The sequence below is a fragment of the Sceloporus undulatus genome, chromosome 1, assembly GCF_019175285.1.
Source record: "Sceloporus undulatus isolate JIND9_A2432 ecotype Alabama chromosome 1, SceUnd_v1.1, whole genome shotgun sequence".
Classification (NCBI taxonomy): domain Eukaryota; kingdom Metazoa; phylum Chordata; class Lepidosauria; order Squamata; family Phrynosomatidae; genus Sceloporus; species Sceloporus undulatus.
Window position 1 is genome coordinate 102,268,157 of NC_056522.1, and position 18,403 is coordinate 102,286,559.

The window sequence follows — 18,403 nt, forward strand, 5'->3', positions numbered from 1 at the left end:
CTCACATGTTCAGAGCATGAAAATGGGAAGGGTGGGGAAATATACCATGAAACATGTAAGGTAGAACTAAAATACAATAATTTTCATGTGAGAATAAAATTAAGCCACTGTTTCTGCAGGGATATGCTGGATACCTTTGTTCTTGTAAGCCCTTTGAGCAGCTATCTTATTGACTACCTCTTGAAGTACAGAGCTGTAATTATTGGCCATGAGCAGATCCATAAAATAGATCATTATGAATCAGAGCAGAGCCTATTCATAATGATGTCCCCTACACCCATTTATCTTTATTTTCTTCACAAAATATAATCATCCAAGAAATGGGAAGCAGCACGCAATATCATATTAATTACAATAAGGTGATAAAACTCATAGAACATAATGATTAAACTGACAATGAGGTGGAACAGATGGGCACAAAAGAGTAGCCCAAGTCCACTCTGGCCAGAAGCAGGTCAGAACCCCACTGTCTGCATGGCCTGCTCCCAAGGCAGGTCATGGATGCAGGGGCTGCCTGGTGCCACCAAGAATTGGACTATTCCAGCTCCTTTTTGCTTTGATCCTAAGGACCAGAGTGCACTTTCAGCGTGACTTCCAGCCACTTTAGAGGCATCTGTCATTTAAACAGCACATCTCCAAAGCAACGGGAAGCCACTTCATTTGGCCCATCTCTTTGGTCATGTAGAATTATATTTTCACTACCAGAAAATGGGAGGGAGGTCGTGATAGAGGATTTTCTATAGTAGGTGGCTGGACAACTTGGTTGGCCTCAGGAACTGTGCATAGGAGTAGGAGAATGGTGCTTTCCCTCTGGTAGCAAAATGTTTTGAGACAGCCTAGCAGATGGATAAGCCAGGCAGACAAAGGTCAGCCAGAAGTGAGCCTGAGAACAGAAAATCTTTCACCTAACTAAGAAGACGAATAACCTTGTAATTGAATTTTATAAAGATAGATAGATAGATGATAGATAATTTAAAAAAAATTAAAATTAAAAAGTGAGAAAACTGTCTATTTGTTGGTCCAAACCATGTAATATGCCTTTATTGGTAATCAATTCAAAGGTTTCAGGCAGAGGCCTGCTACTATTACTGCTTCCTTTAACTGGGGAATCCAGGAATTCAGGAGCTGAACATGTATTCAGTATTCAAATCGTGCACTCTGCACCAGAGTTTTGGCTCCTTTCCTTATCACTGGTGAACCAAGCTTGATGTGGATTTGATATTTGTCACATTGTTTTTCATCTCTTGTTTTCAAAGGGTTATCCTTCATGCAGAAAAACTTTTAAAACAGCAGAAAGTTTTATCAGATTCAACCCAGGTCTCTACTGAGTAAAATTACTCACAGGCTACATCTACTTCCAGCTGTTCCTCATGCAGATCATACAAGTGAGACACACATTAACACCACATGAAAAGAAGATTAATGTGTGCTGCAAGGTGGCAGCAGAGATAAGCCTTATATTTCAGAACATGAAGGCATCAGTGTGTTTAATCCATCAGAATTGATGTATTCCATCTAAAATGACTTACTGCCTTGATTGAGGTGTGGTGATAGGCAAGGAGGGTTCTGCTGACAAAGCTACAGCATCATGCCAGTTAATTGGGATAGCCTTTCCATGCTATGCTATTAATAACACTACTAGTAGAAAGTATTATTTGCTACTGCTGTTTTTATGTGACCTCAAGTAGACTCTTAACTTACGGTTACCTTCTCATAGGGTTTGCTACTGCCTTCCTCTTAAGCCAAAAAGGTGTAATTTGCACAAGGTCACACAGTGGGTTTCCAGAACTGAACAGGGATTCAAATGTTGGTCTCCCAGGGTCCTAATCCAAAACTCAAACCACTATGCTACACTGACTCCTTGCAGCTATAAAATGTAAATTGCATAGATTTTCAATAAACAATCATCTACATTACAACTGAGGATTTATTATAGAACTGAGAATAGGCTAGCCCAGCACCATCAGGGCTAGCCTGAAGAAAGAGGCTCCTCCCTCCATAACTGTCATCTTTCGGCCTGTGAGGAAGAGAATAGGCTGGCCCAGCTCCATCAGGGCCAGCCTGAAGATAGAACGCCCTCCCTCCATAACTGTTATCCTTCAGCCTGTGAGGGAGAGAATAGGCTGGCCCAGCTCCATCAGGGCCAGCCTGAAGAAAGAGGCTCCTCCCGCCATAACTGTCATCCTTTGGCCTGTGAGGGAGAGAATAGGCTGGCCCAGCTCCACCAGGGCTAGCCTGAAGAAGAAGAGCCCTCCCTCCAGTCCATCTGCCTTGGTCCAGGCCTCAGAGGGAAAGAAGAATGCTGGACCTGATCCCCCCCCCCCCCCCCCCCAATACCATTCCCTTCTCCTTTTGTCGTGTCTTTTAGATTGTAAGCCTGAGGGCAGGGAAACGTCTGTTATCCCCTCTGTTGTAAGCCACCCAGATTCCCAGTGATTGGGAAGCATACAAATAAATCCTATTATTATTATTATTATTATTATTCCAGTTATTTACAACCTGCCCTTTCTTCTGAATCATGGTAGGTCAGGTTATGGTTCACCTACATCTGAAAGGCCACAGATTGTCCATCCTTGTTGTAAATCAAACCAGATTAGTTCTCACTAAAAATATTTATTCCAAATAAAAACAGTGCTTAACAAAATGTCATTTATGAAAGTGAAATAAGATTGGTTTTAATTTTTGTTTTATTTCATTTTTTAATCTTACTTCCAAAGGACAAGTAAATCTAACTAGAGGGGAACTGGAGCCATGGATGTGAAAGGTTAAGCCCTCTCTCCTCCATGGTTTTGCTTGACTGTGAAAATGAGCACTTGGCAGCTAGAACAGGGCCTCCCTTGGTGTTCTTATTAGGCTGTAGCCATATATTTTTCAGCTGAGACAGCCTAAGTACAATGAGGATGATCAGCCTAGTCAAATTAGAAACAGGTGAGATTAGTACATTATTAAATAGACTCCCCACTGGGAAATAAATATCCATACAGTCTGGGTAAGTGTAGTCTAGGGAAATCAATGATATTTGGTCTCTGCATGAGACGAGAGGACACATCGGTATTTGGGACATCAGCCTCCATACCAGTTCCACCACTCCTACGGCTATAGGCCTGGATCCTGGGGGCAATGCAAAGCACTTAGCATTTAAATAATAAAATGTGTCTTAGGGAAAGCAGCAGTGATAGTGCTAAATAGTGTTTCAGTGACTTAAGGTCTCTTCATGTCTTATCCACTTAGCCTAACCTCTCTGAGATAAGGACCAATATTCTTAGAGATCGTTCCATCTTTTCTCTCCCACCTCCTCTTTATCTCATGTCTACAAAATTGAAATCAACTTAGTCTTAGAATCATAGAATCGTAGAGTTGGAAGAGTCCACAAGGGCCATCCAGTCCAACCCCTGCCATGCAGGAACTCTCAATCAAAGCATCCCGACAGATGGCCATCCAGCCTCTGTTTAAAGACCTCCAAGGAAGGAGACTCCACTACACTCCAAGGGAGTTTGTTCCACTGTCGAACAGCCCTAACTGTCAGGAAGTTCCTCCTAATGTTCAGGTGGAATCTCTTTTCCCGTAGCTTGCATCCATTGTTCCAGGTCCTGTTCTCTGGAGCAGCAGAAAACAAGTTTGCTCCCTCCTCAATATGACACCCCTTCAAATATTTAAACAGGGCTATCATATCACCTCTTGACCTTCTCCTTTCCATGCTAAACATCCCCAGCTCCCTAAGTCGTTCCTCATAGGACATGGTTTTCAGACCCTTGTTTCTCTATCCCTGTTAGCCCAGCCCAGAACTTTACAATCTGCAATGGAGTTCATATAAGAAACCTTTAGTTTGTTTTCTATAGCCTTCAGTGTCATTGCTCTTTAATCATAACAGCTAGCCCTTGCATGCACACATTTTCTATCACTTGTTAGGCATGAAGATTTGTAAGGGAAAGAGATATACTTTAAACTATGCTGAACCAATCTGTATAGAGCTTTAAAAGTTAAAGCTAGCATACATTGTGAATTGTGTTCAGAAACTGGTTGATAGCTGGTCCAGTATAAGTTTTGTAGCTTTGTGGTATTCTCTCCCAATTGTATACAACAGTTCAAAGCTTGGGAAACTGCTTTTGGGAAAAATGGACATAATGCCAAAGCCATCTGTAAATGTGTGGTCCCACTGTATCATCCTGGCACAGCTCGGTTATGGATGGTTTCAGTTTAGCATTAGGTTCATTCTTTGGAGCGTATCGCATATACATTTAAACCGATTGCACCCTAATGGGATGCAACTGGGACACAGGATGCAGGCAGGAATTATCGCCTTAAGGTGACTACTGTATTGGAAAAGTGGCTGTGTTGATCAGTGGGTTCAGTGGGATAAAGCATGACCAGTTCTTCTTGTCAATTATCACATTTTAAAAACATCCAGACAGATACATGAAAAATAATTTTAAAAAGTAAAGATTCATTTGGTAACAAATAAAACAAACATCTAGCCTTATGCTGGTTCCACACAGAGTACACCTCAGTTTCAAACAAAGTAACTTTTCTTTGCTATCTGATGAATCAGAGCTTTCCCACCCCTGATCTAGAAACACTGTAATGAGCATTCTCATTCCTTAATGAATTTCTAATAGAAATTTAGCTTGAAATGAGCCAGGTTTGTTTTTTAATCTCTCCTCCAATCTTTTTGGAAGTTTATAAACAAGTGGCTAGTGGTAGCAGCTATGAACTTGGATACTACAGCATTTACTTATATCTCATATTTGATATAAATTTTCTGTGACATATTGCTCTGCTAGATGAATGCTTTCCAACCCTGTTATTAGAATTAGAAATTTTGAGAAAATATTAGAGAGCATTTTGTTGAAAGAGCTTGATAATACTGAAATGCTCCCACACTGAATAATAAAAATGAAATGTTATTCCTCTGTAATGGTCACAAACTGCATAAAGAAAGGATTTTCTCTCATATATCGTGCTTGAGGAGTAAAATAAAAAATGTCCATCAAGAGCCAATATAGAAGGTAATAATCACCATAATAACAAACAGGATATTATAAAAATTAAATGGCCCTATTAGTCTGTATATGAGACTGCTAAATTCTTTGATTTTTCTGCACTCTCAGTTATGCAAAATGCGGTTTTTGCCACTGGGCAAATAATATTGTACTGAAGGATGTATGAGTTTTCCCTTGATATTACTTGAAAAGGTTGGAAAAATCATTACATTTTTGGTGACAGTTGCAATATCAAACTGATTTAGAAGGCACTCTAGTTCTAGGATTATAAAGTGGGAATGATAAAAGGAGATCAATAAAACAGTGCTTTCATTTAACAAACAAAAAGAAATAAAATATAGATATCATCGAATCATGAAAGGAAAAACTGAAACTGAGTAGCATGATGCAGCTAGATTTCAACAAATGTTTGTATCTTGTGTATTTTTCTTGCAGGAAACAATACATTCTCAAAATCAAAACATGATAGATGATACATGAAAACCAAGCCAAAAATGATACTGAACAGAATAATAACTTCATTGCTAACACCTATACAGTGGCATCATTAGGACTGGCATCAACCGTTGAAGTATCTCATGGAGTCAAAAACCCACCCATTGACCTCCTCCTATACCACACCATACAGAATCCTTACATTGGAGTTTTGTAAAAAAATTTTTACTAATGTTACTCATAAATCATAATTCCCATAAGTTACTGAATGTAATGGTAACAGTTGTGACATAAACAACTAGCAAAATTAAAGCTATACCTTTATCATATCTAGATAGAGACAGATAGATAGATAGATAGATAGATAGATAGATAGATAGATAGATATCCTATGCATAGCATAAATGTATTTACATGTACATAGTTTTATATAGTTGAAGTGAAAATTTGGTGATGTCTTTAAAGGAAATGTAACAATAATTTTTTTAAAACCTAAAAAAATCAAAATTATAAAATTTTAAAATTTAATTTTAAAAAAACCTGGAGCTTCACCTTTTTTTCTCATTGAGTCACACCATTCTTCAGGATTTTAACGGGATGCAGGCAAACACCACAGATGTTCAGGGAGTAATGGTGTCACCCGCTCTCAGGGTGTCACCTGGTGTGGTCCATATCCCCCTAGTGATGCCCCTGGGTCAATGTAGAAATATTACATAGGGCAGTTCCAGAAACAGTGATCTTTACCCTAGCCTTTAAAAGGCGCTCTCTAGAGCCTTAGGGCCAGTACAGACTGGCACAATATGCCGACTTCCCAGAGGCATGGGGGCATAGCGTACGGACGATACATGCTCCAACAGTACCCCAAAGCTGGTGTCATGACACCCTGTTGCCCACACGGGGGCAGTTTTTTGGGGGTCTGGCGGTGCTGTATTTAGAAAAGCCATGGCGGTGGAGGAAAGGACAGCTTTTTCTGGTGCAAAAAGGAGCGGCATTTTGCCACTTCTTTTTGGGGTCAGAAAAACACCGGATCAGGTCTGCGGCATGTGGTTGCCAAGTCGCCTCTTTAATGCCGTCAGTTTCGGCCCTTAGTGAATTTTCCACTGTAAGAAAAATGATGCAGCCATGGGAAAATAGAAAGGGTTAAGAGTGGGAAAGGAAATTATTGAAATCCCCACAAAATTAAGTGAATGAGATGCAGCAATGGTATGATGAAAGCTTTCTCTAAAACAGTCCTAGTTTTCATTTAGTTCTGGACACAGCACCACCTATTGTTGGAAGAACAATATTGCTTAATGAAACAAAATTCAGCAAACTAATTCAGTAACTAAGGGCTGGTGTGTCTGAGTAAAGGGTTAAAAAAAAAATCACACACACATACACTAAGCCAAACTACCATGTCATACACTAAAGACAAGGAAATATGGAATTAGCACTTCCAAAAAAAACCTTCATTTATTATTTGAAATAAAGCCCATACTAAACACCTACCCTTTCTCAAAGATCACCTATCTGTCTATTCTCTGTCTCACTTTCTTTCATCTCCTTTCCATCTGTGAATTTCCTGTTCATCTCTTAAGAAGCCTGAGGAAAATACAACAGTAATTACATTTTCCTCATTTTCTGCTGTCTCTCTCTGTTTCCAGATGGGTTAGATTTTTTTTTAATGAAAGACTGATTTATATTTTAGCATAAGCTTTTGTGGATATCAATCCATGTCCTCAGTCATTGCACCTGGGGAAATGGATTGGTATCCACAAATGCTCATGCTAAAATATAAATCAGTTGACACTTTATCACAGGAGGCTCATCTCCTGCTAAAACAGCATTGTCTGTAAAAATGCTATGTAATTGGAATTGTTCTCTTTTCTATTTGGGATTGTTGGGTCAGAGCACTGGGCACCCACCCATCCCCCAATAAAGGAACTGTTGCCAATTCTCAGAATCTTCTGTCCCTGCTGCTCCTCTTCCTCTTTGCTATTGCTACCTTGTGAGAGGAAGACATATACTGTACAAGGGAGGATACATATAAAATGGAGTATGAAGTAGCCACTATCCAGAGATGAATATAAAATGAATCTTTGTGACTCTATCTCAATACAGCCTTAAGATAGCCGACACAGCAAGTTTCCTTCTTGGAACTAGCAACACTACAAAAAGTCAATAGGGTAAGGCTAAAACCAAGAAGTAGGCTTTCTATAATAAGTAGAAACATAGAAAACTGTCTGAGTTTTGACATGAGACAGAGCCAGTCTGACCTGGAGGAAGTCCACAAAATGGCTTAATCCAGACAGATAAGAAAAGAGTGTTGGGTGCAGATGGCCTCCTGGAACAAGTTGAAAGCAAAGATGGAGTTCTAGAGAAGTTGGAAATAACAGGGCCAAGAGGTCAAGTTGACTCAGACATTGATCTAGGTGTGGATTTAGAGGGCCAAGTAACTTTACACACATCAAGTAGTGTAATATGTAAGCAAAATAAGAGGTGCTGATATTTGAGTATGTCACCAATCATTACTCTTGAATATGCATAGATAATTGTAGCCACAAAATTATATAAAAATATCAGCTTGGCAGAACGAAAGGGTACCTCTCTTTCTGAGACACCTATATGCATAAGTATCTGGCTTTGCAAAATAATCTACTTCCTGATTAAGAAACACTCGACTCTTTGTTTGTTGTGCCTTGAGGCTGCCATCCCAAGGAGAGCAGGGTGACAACATAGTCACTTGCCCTGTCTGTTTGGGAACTCAGAAGGATGAGGAACTAATTGAGAAGGACAAGGCACCTGCACACCACAGGCAACTAGTGGGCCAAATGCAGGGATTCTTCATATCTTCCAACAGTCCCAACATGGCAGGGACACTCTTGATTAATCTTCTGTCATCCCACTTTTTAAACTGCTTTAAAACACCCCATTTTCTCTTTTTTTTTCCTCCCACGCCTCCCTCCTTTGTAGCCAACTTACCTCAGTTGCTGAAAATTGAATTCAAAGCACAAAAGTAGTTTGCACTCCATTAACCCAGCAGAATGGAGGGGAAAGGAGGGGGCAGAATCTTTCCCTTCTCAATAAATTTAGCAAAAGCAAACTGCTGCAGTCTCCCCTACCTTGCCCTTAATAACTTTTCTCATCTTAATAAATAATAATAATAATGTTTATTTATATACCACTTTTCCAAATTAGATCAAAGCTGTGTACAACAAGAAGTACAATACAAAGTCAAAATAAAACATAACAGGCATCTCTCCCCCTCAAGATGGTGGTCGGAAGGAGGGCCTTTTCTTCTTTCAGGCAGGCAGTTGGAGCTGGCCTGCCTCTCTCCCTCCAAGATGGTGGCTGAAGGGAGGGCTTTTCTTCATACAGGCAGGCAGTTGGAGCTGGCCTGCCTCTCTCCCTCCAAGATGGCGGCTGATGTTGCTTGGACATGTTTCTCTCGTTTTTCATCTGTGAATTGTTGGAGGGTATGGTACTTCATCCATCTCACCATTTCAGGATGAGGTGACATCTCTGCTCAGTCCATGAGTGACCACTGCTCCACATCCTGTGCCTTCTTTCTGGAAAACAGTATAGTTTGTGCCAAAGATAAGGGCAAACAAATGGGCAACAAGGCAGAGGAAAAGGTATGTGAACAAACACAGAGAGTGGCCCACTCAGAACATCTTGCCTAAGGGTCTCTCCCAACCTTGACCCCCATACTTGGGGGGGCAGATTCTATTCCCTGCCCATTATCATCATGAAAGAAGACATTATGGAGGATAAAGCAAAATCCACGAAAGAGTGATAACTTTATTGGCCAACCATAATGCACAAAACACATCATAAAAGCTTTCAAAGCTCAACTGGCTTCTTCATTAGGCAAAAGATGTTAAATAATTATGAGTCACACACCTGCAAGTTGTATCAGATGTTGTTTCTCTTGTAGTTCAATTGGCTTGGAAGAATCTCAATGCAGGCAGAGGTCACTCCCCTCTTGTCCATATGGGAACCAAGATAAAAGACAGTAAAATTTAAACTCCAATAACAGCGGTAAAGTAATTCCTCGGGATCCAGGATGTCTCTGTATATTATGAATATTCCCAGCTAGCACTTCAGATCCCCCAGTTCTGGGCAAAATGTGGCTTTGCCCACACTATGCAGATACAACAGCTATATTTCATAGGCATCTGTGAGCATGGCTCCATCTCTCCTACTAAAAATCTATGATCAAAGGGGTGTGAATCCCAAAAATAATATTCACTGAGGATGCTACCTAAATTTTAAAAAAAGAGTTATGGTTTATGGGTACAATATGGGATCCCCCAGTTTCCTAAAAAAAGAAGCTGGGTATAATAGAATAAAAGAGCCAGTGTGATTCAGTGATTTGGGTGTTGGACTACAACTTTGGAGACCAGGTTCAAATCTTTGTTTTGTCATGGAAACCTATTGGGTGACCTTGGACAAGTCACATGCTCTCTGTCTAAGAAGAAGGCAAAGGCCCTTGCCCAGAAAACACTGAATAGATTTGCCCTAGAGCTTCCATAAGTCAGAAATTGCTTGAAGAACAACTAGAAAATGAAGGGACAAGTTGAAGCCCTTTGTTTATCTGGAACAATTAAAAAACTCAGTATAAAAATAATATATCATTTTTACTGTATTGTTGTTATGTACTACTTACTTCTCACCATTACCTAATACAGTAGATATGATTGTATAATTTTTACTAGATCAAAAAGAGCTCTTAATTCCAGTCTAAACATTGGCCTATACATTGTCTATACTCAATCTACAGCTCTTTCATCTCCATGAGAAGTGCTAGCCATATCTGACACCAAAACAATAAATCCTTCAACAGCTGCAGATTTGCCAAGCATTTGGCTGGACAGATTAAAGTTTATGCTATATAACCAGATGGCCTTATAGCTGTGAGATTTCTCCTGGGTAAATTCAGCTGTCACTTTTGAGCATCTGTACAAAGCCATGGGGGATTGATGTACTTTTCATTCATTCATTCCATTGGGACAGGCATTAGCTTTCAGAGAAGGAGGTGGTGACAGACCAGAGAATTAGTCCTAGCTCATGTTAACATGCTGCCTTGTCAATCAAGTACCAATCATTAAATCTACTGGCTGCCAAGCCAGATTTAGAACAGGAGCTGCTGAATGGTACTGAAGGGAGTGGCTTCCATGTGTGTGCTGTCCAGTCATCCTTATTGAAGTAATGTAATTAGATCTTTCAATGTCTAGCTGGACTTTTTCAGACACAAAAGGCTTCAAATTTAAGTTTCAGCAAGATAGAATGAATTATGACTTCTTTCACACAGATGATGATACAAGCAATGGCCATGGCAGAATATAATATGATAGTAGTGGCAGTTGTTGTTGTGTGCCTTCAAATAATTTCTAACTTATGGCAACCCTAAGGCAAACCTATCACAGGGTTTTCTCAGCAGAATTTGTTCAGAGGGGAATTATAGTTTGTTGTGACACCAGAGCTCTCTGAGAAGGCTAAATGTCACACAAAACTACAATTACCAAAATTCCATAGCATCAAGTCATGGCATTTGGGCCCATACAGACAGTCCAAAATAAAGCTGCTTTGGGTCACTTTGGAGGCATGCTGTTTAAATGACACACGTATCTTATGAGGCTAGAAGCTGTGCCAAAGCTGCGCTCTAATCCTTAGGACTGGAACGTGGCTTTGGTATGGCTTCTGGCCTCTTAGGACACATGTATCATTTAAACAGCATACAGCCAAAGTGTCCCGATGCAGTTTTATTTTGGCCTGTCTGTACAGGCTCAAAGTGATGTCAACCTGGATTATTTCTGCAGTGTAGATGCAGCCATAGAATTGCACAGACTTTAGCTGACAGCAGACTTCCATCACCTCAATGGTTCATGGAAAGTTATTGTGTGCTCCTGAATGGCAGGGGGTTGGACGGGATGGCTGTTATGCTCTCTTCCTTCTGTGGTTCTATGATTCTATGTCACTGGTATATAGTGTGAGATTTACACAACCATTTCCCCTCTTTCTGCCAGCACTATTTATCTAATCTATTTTTTGTTTTTGATTAGGGCTAAATTCTTCTGCAAGAAAAGTTGTTAAACCTTGGCAGAGATTCCACCAAAAATCTACTGAAAATAAAACATATATGTTACTACAAAACATACTATAACACTGAAAATATTGGCAAGGTTTGTTCAAGATTTCCATGTTATAGAATTGGGAACTAAATATATTGTTTGGACAGGGGTGTTCTTCTGGTGGCCCCTTAGTGCTCTCTACTGGACTCCCAATGAAATATTCCTTACACACAGAGAGAAAGCTTTGCTCATTTTTATTTAATTTTTTAAATGCAAGATTTAGCAAACAAGGTATGAGAGGAAGAGAGAGACAGGAAGACAGAGAGGGAGAGGGAGAAGTCATTGTTGTGCATAAGCTAGACTTCAGAAATAAAGTAAGCAAACAGATAAAATCTTCTTTAAAAATGATTTTTTTAAGGGATGTGTGACGGTGGACTTAAATTTAGCAAGTTTAAGAGGAACTGATATGCCAGAACAAAATCAGGCTAGTCAAGCAGGTGAGAATGTTTTGACTCATCTGAATACTGTTGTCGTTGTCATTGCCCCCCCCCAACTTCTTGTATTTATATTTATACTGTTTGGAATCCTTCCTTCCTTCTTTTTCCCGCCCTGATCCCCCAATTCCCCACTTACCAGGCATCAGCCACTGTGATCAATGGGAGTCCATTCCCCTGCCAACTGAGAAGTGCATGACTGCTGTTTCCACCCCCTCCTGTGAGAAATCTCTGGTGCAACAGGCAGAAGCAGGACCCTACTGTACTTCCCCCTTGTGCTAGAGATCACTCATGGACCATCAGCAAGCTCCTTCCCAATCAACATAGGCACAGACCTCACTAACTGTAATTTCTGCTGCTCAGTAAGTGGAGATCAGATGGCTTTTATAGTTCCAGACATTTATACTTAAGTATAAATCATTTCAGCTATTGATATTTATATGTCCCAGTCCAGGACTCAAAGTGGCTTACAAAAGTTGAAAAAGATACACACACACACTAACAGTGAGACTCACCCACCCAACTACTTTTCTCTGATGGCAGCACAATGGGTCTTTTTGATCCCACTGCTGCCACCAATATGTCATGGGGACCCTCAAACTCAGGTCTCACCTCTAGTGCCACCAACACTAGAGCTTTCTCTAGATGCTAGCCCTCCAGGTCTTCAAACCCCCCTCCCAGCTTGGCACCAATTACTCATTGACAGTCTCAAACACAGACTCAGACATGTCTCAAACCTAAAAGACTTCGCAACAACAATGGTAGGAAATGTTGGGAGTTTCATTAAAGCGTTTAGAGAGCTACATTAAATTATGAGTCTATACTGGGACTGGAATTTTTCTGCTCAAGTGCTGAATTCCAGTGGAGAGAGGGGGAGCATTCCAGCAGGGAGTAGAGATAAGGATACTAGGTGAAGCCAAGCAAAGTAGACAGGTCCAGATTATCAGCAATTTGGATATTATCCCTGTAAGGATAAGCAAAACTCAGTTATAAGAAGGCCTTCTTGGTGGTTTCTCCCAGCTTTATGGAACTCTCCTCCAAAGGAGGTTATGCTAGCCCCTCTCCCTGTTGCCCTTCCATCTGCAAGCAGATTTATTATTCAAGTAGGCCACTGACTGACTGCTATGCTCAGAGGTGTTTTTAAAACTTTTACTGTTTTTTTATTATTAGTGGGTTTTAATTGTTTTAAAAACATTATAATTATATATATATATATATATATATATATATATATATATATATAATTATCATCTTAGGAAGTAGATCAAATCTACAAAAGCTTATGCTATACCTTCTTCCACACAGTTAGTCTCTAAGGTGTTGCAAGGAGATGCTTTTGCATAGTGATATTCCAGACTAACATGGCCATGTCTCTATATTTTATTATGTATGATTTATTGTGTTTTGATTGGAACTCTTTCAACCATGGTGGAAGCCACTTTGTACCATAGCCCCAGGAGAAAGGTAGGGTATAAATCAAATGAAATAAATTAGTAAATGATAATGTAGAGTTTTCATTAACTGGCAGCAGCTCCCTAGGGCTTCAGAAAAGGACCTTTCCCAGCCCACCTCAATTGGAGACGGCCGGGAATGAACTGGGGAGCTATCTGCCTATGAAGTATTTGTTTTGCCACTATGCTATGGTGCTTACTAGATGTTGTCCTTGGACTTTTTTCAAGTCTGTCATGAAAGATATACATTAGTCTTACTCACTCTGTTTTGAATGTATAGTACTTGATGGTGACAAAATAGCCAGTGCAAACCTTGTGTTTGCTTTACTCAGTGACTGATTTAAGTCTCAAAGGCCCATAAAATGCAATCCCATACATGTTTATTAGGAAATAAACCCCATGTAATTTCAACATGATTTACTCTCAGGTAAACATGCATAGGATTGCCACTATGAAGTCCTTTTCTATGTATTGCTATTTTTATTGCTGTTAGTTTAAAACTGCTTAAGTGAAATTTTATCACACACCCACACACACGATTGATTAACTGATTGATCGATTTCTCAGAATGAAGTCCCTCTAATTTCAGTAGGGCTTACTTATTTGGTAAATGTGGATAGTATTGCATCTTCCTCATTTTTGCTCAGACAGATTGACTTTCTGGAATCTAGAACAGCAAGAGAATTGTCCCTCCACATCCATGGATTTAACCATCCACAGCTTGAAAATATATATTTTTTAAAATCCCAAATGCAAACCTTGATTTTTCCATTTTTATAAGGGACACTGTTTTACTCTGCCATTGTACATAATGGGACTTTAGCATCCATGAATTCTGTTATACATGGGGGGATGGCTGTGTGCCTGGAACCAAACTCCAGTGGAAACCAAGGGCCCTCTCTACTTCCATTTCTCCTGGAGTGTTGTACCATTTTATAGCAGTCAGTCCTGTTGGCAGGAGCAAGGGAGGAAACTCAAGAGCATAGTCCAAACTCATTTGAAACCTTTTTTAAACTTCTTGTTGTACAGACAATTCAGTTTAAAGAATATATACTATAATACTCTTTCCATACATATCCCTGTGTGAAATAATCCATATGGTCACAAATGTGCTAAGTGTTTGATTGTACATCACAGGGGATAGTAATTATATCCTATGTGTGTGGCACTTTAACGAAACCAGATTATACACGGTTAAGGATACAGATTCACCAGTATTCAGCTCTAGGTTCTCTGTTCTGATGCCAAAGCACTGCAGATACGTCTGGGGAAGAGGCAAAGGCTTCACTGATGTGATTAGTGTTCTTAGCAAGCTGAGTTCTTCCTCTGAGAAATGGAGCACTGACACCATTAACCAAGCTGGACTCCAAATGCTTTTAAAGGATTTTTGAAAGTCAAAATCTCTTGATCCTCATATGCTGTAAAAGCTAAGGAATTAAATACTTTTGAAATAGCTCTGTGACTATGTGAGGTTTAACCCAAGACAGTTTTTCTGCCTGACATGGAGCAGCAATTGACACTCCCACTGCTTAATCAAGGTGTCTAATACCCCAAACCAATCATTATTTTGATGCCTGAGGCAGAAATTCTCACAATCACCTCTTTCCATTTCCTGGACAAGAAAACAACAAGAAATTAAACAGCTAACACTTCACTGCCCTTTCATGACACACAAAAACTGCTACCAGAGATGGCTGCCTCACTCAGCCTGGAGGAAGGGCAAGCCACACAATGTATATCCCCCCATCCCAAATGCCTTGGTCTTCAAACCTCAAATAGGTTTTGCGGCCCAGCCTATGGTGAGTGGTGATGGTACTACCATAACTTTCTTTAATGTTATTTCTTTTCTGAGGAGGAGACAAAAGAGTGAGAGAGGGAACGAGTGAACAGATGCAAAGGAAGACTAACCCCCTCTTCAGAAAGTCTTAGACATCCTTCAGGGATGCAAGGATATCAAGAACTGCCCCCTCCTAGTATGGTGAACCAGCCTTCTGTATTTCAGACAGCAAGAACTTTATTCCAGTAACTGTAGGTGTTAGCAGGAAGAGGTTTGCAGACAGAACTGCTATCATTCCCAAACACAAAACCCAAATTCATAGTTCCCTTCCCTAAACCAGTGCATATCCAAGTAACATCCTTCTTGGTCTAATCACCCCAGCCCTCCTTGAATACTTTTGGTTTCCCCTACATCTTTTCTTCTGTCTTCAGTCCACTCACATATTTGAATTTGTCTTCACTGCAAATTGTCTTCACTGCAAACCAGCTTCAAGGTTCTTTCCCAACACTATAACTCTCATCATTACAAGACACACATTATACAATTCTAAAATAATACCCCCTATATTAATAGCTAAATAACCCAACCATACAGGGTTTGTGTGTCATGACAGATTAGGTTCTGAGAAGGGACATCCAAGAGTGTGCCAATCCAGTGCCTTTGGCCTATACTAAAGTTTAATACTCAGTCCACTGACCTTGTGGACTGAGGAGCCTGGGGTTGTACCAAGAAGCTTTGCCCCAGTATGGTATGCCTCATGAAGCCTCTCCCTTGGGCCTCCGTGGGCAGTATGAAGGATTTATATGCATTTTCCCCTGTACACACACAAGTCTCCATGTAATTCTGAACCCTGTGCTATCAGGCTTCCAGGTCACACGGCAGCTTCTGTACATACAGCTATGCATATAGAAAAAATAATAATAGTGACCACAGAGGAGTTACATAAATTCAATCTACATAACAAGGAAATCAAAATAAAGTTTTCCCATACCTTGGATCAAACATTGTTCAGAATGGACACTACATTTAGAAATTTAAGATTAAGAATGGGAAGGGCAGCTGTGAAAGAACTAGACAAAATCCTAAAGTGTAAAGATATACAGCTGAACCCTAATTTAGAATCGTCCAAGCCATTGTATTCCCTATTACCATGCACAGATGTAAGAGCTGGACAGTGAAGAAAGCAGGTAGGAAGAAAATTAATTCATTTGAGATGTGGTGCTGGAGAAGAGCGCTGAGGATACCATGGGCAGCTAAAATGACAAACAAGTGGATCCTAGAACAGATCAAGCCAGAAACCTTCCTGGAAGCCAAGATGACTAAACTGAGGCTGTTATATTTTGGCAAGTCATGAGAAGGTATGCCTCATTAGAAAAGACAATGATGTTGGGGAAGGTGTAGGGAAGCAGAAAGAGAGGAAGACCACATGCCAGATGGCTAGACTCAATCAGGAAGACCATGGACCTGAGCCTGCAGGACCTGAGCAGAGAGGTAGTGGACCGGGGGGCTTGGAGACGTCTCATTCACAGGGTCCCCATGAGTCGAGATCTACCCAGAAGCAACTGGCAACAAACACAGGGGTTCCTTCTCTGCAGAGATCCATGCTGTATGCAGAGTGCAGGAGGAGGGTCTACATGATACATGCAAGGACATCACTTGTATAACTCCCATCGTGCCTCATTCACCAGCTATACTGTCTAGGTCTGGTGGAAATTCCTGGAAGACCACAGGAAAGCCAGAAGCCAATATATGAGCCAGCCACAGCCTCACCTGGTCTTAGAGGACACCAATCCAACACTGTGAAACAGCCGTTCTCAGAAACCAATTCGATATCATAACCATAAATAAATTTCAAAGAGAGTTACACTGTGTCAGGCCCAGAGATTAAAAGACCTTTCCCACACATGTATAGCACTGTGATTCCACTTTTACTGCCACAGTTCCATCCTATAGAATTTGGGGACTTGCAGCTAACAGTCAAAGAGCTCCAGTGCCTTCCTACACTACAAAACTCAGTGTTCCATAGGATGAAATCCTGAGGTTTGTAACAGTTAAAGTGGAATCATAGCACTATAATTGTCCAGTGTGAAAGTGTCCTGGGTCCACTGCATTTAATGAATTACAGTGGGAATTATATGTAACTATCTAGTTCCCCTGCTCGAACTATAAATCCATGCGTCTTTGGCATGCTCCAAATGGAGGACCTTTTGGAATGCCTCCTGGACAGAAGGCTGAAATGGAGGACATGTCTTGGAAAAGGAGGGCTTCCAGTCTCCTTGGTTGGAGGGGGAGAAGTGGGAGTCCAGGGTGACTAGATGTCACAACTGCAAAGGAGGACACGACACCACAAAAAGTAGGACCTTCAAGAAAAAATTGAGGACATGACTGAATAAAAGCCAAAAAGCACTCCTACAAATATAAATCCATGCTTCTCGGTCAGGATCAAAATGAAGGACCTTTGGGAATGCCTCCTGGAGACAAGGCTGAAATAGAGGGTATGTCTTGGAAAAGGAGGACCGTGGCTCACACTGACCAAGTCCCCCCCGCAGCATCCTGGCCATCCCTTCTCCCCATTAGCCCCCCTCCACCACCCCCACCATCATCCACATCCTCTTCTCATTCCCCCAAGGCAGAAGAGTGCCGCTGTTGGGGGGGGGAGGCTGAAACCCAGGGTGACCAGAGGTTTTCCTTTTCCAGGCCATGTCCTAGATTTCAATCTTCTGTCCAGGAGGTATTCCAAATTGTCCTCCATTTTGAGCCTGAGTAAGAAGCAGGAATTTACATTTCTGTGAGTGTTTGAGCTTTTATTTGGTCATGTCCGCCATGTCTCCTTAAGGCTGTACATTTTGAACCAGACTAAGAAGCATGGGTTCCTATTTTAATGAGAGTTTTGAGCTTTTCTTTAGTCACATCTTCCATGTTTCTTTAAGGTCTTCCATTATGAGCCTAAGAAGCATGAATTACATTTGTTAGTGTTTTGAGCTTTGGTCATGTCCTCCATGTTTCTCAAAGGCCCTCCATTTTGAGCTTGACCAAGAAACATGGATTCATATTTCTATGAGCGCTTTGACTTTTCTTTGGTCATGTCCTCCATGTTTCTCAAAGGCCCTCCATTTTGAGCTTGACCAAGAAACATGGATTCATATTTCTATGAGAGCTTTGACTTTTCTTTGGTCATGTCCTCCATGTTTCT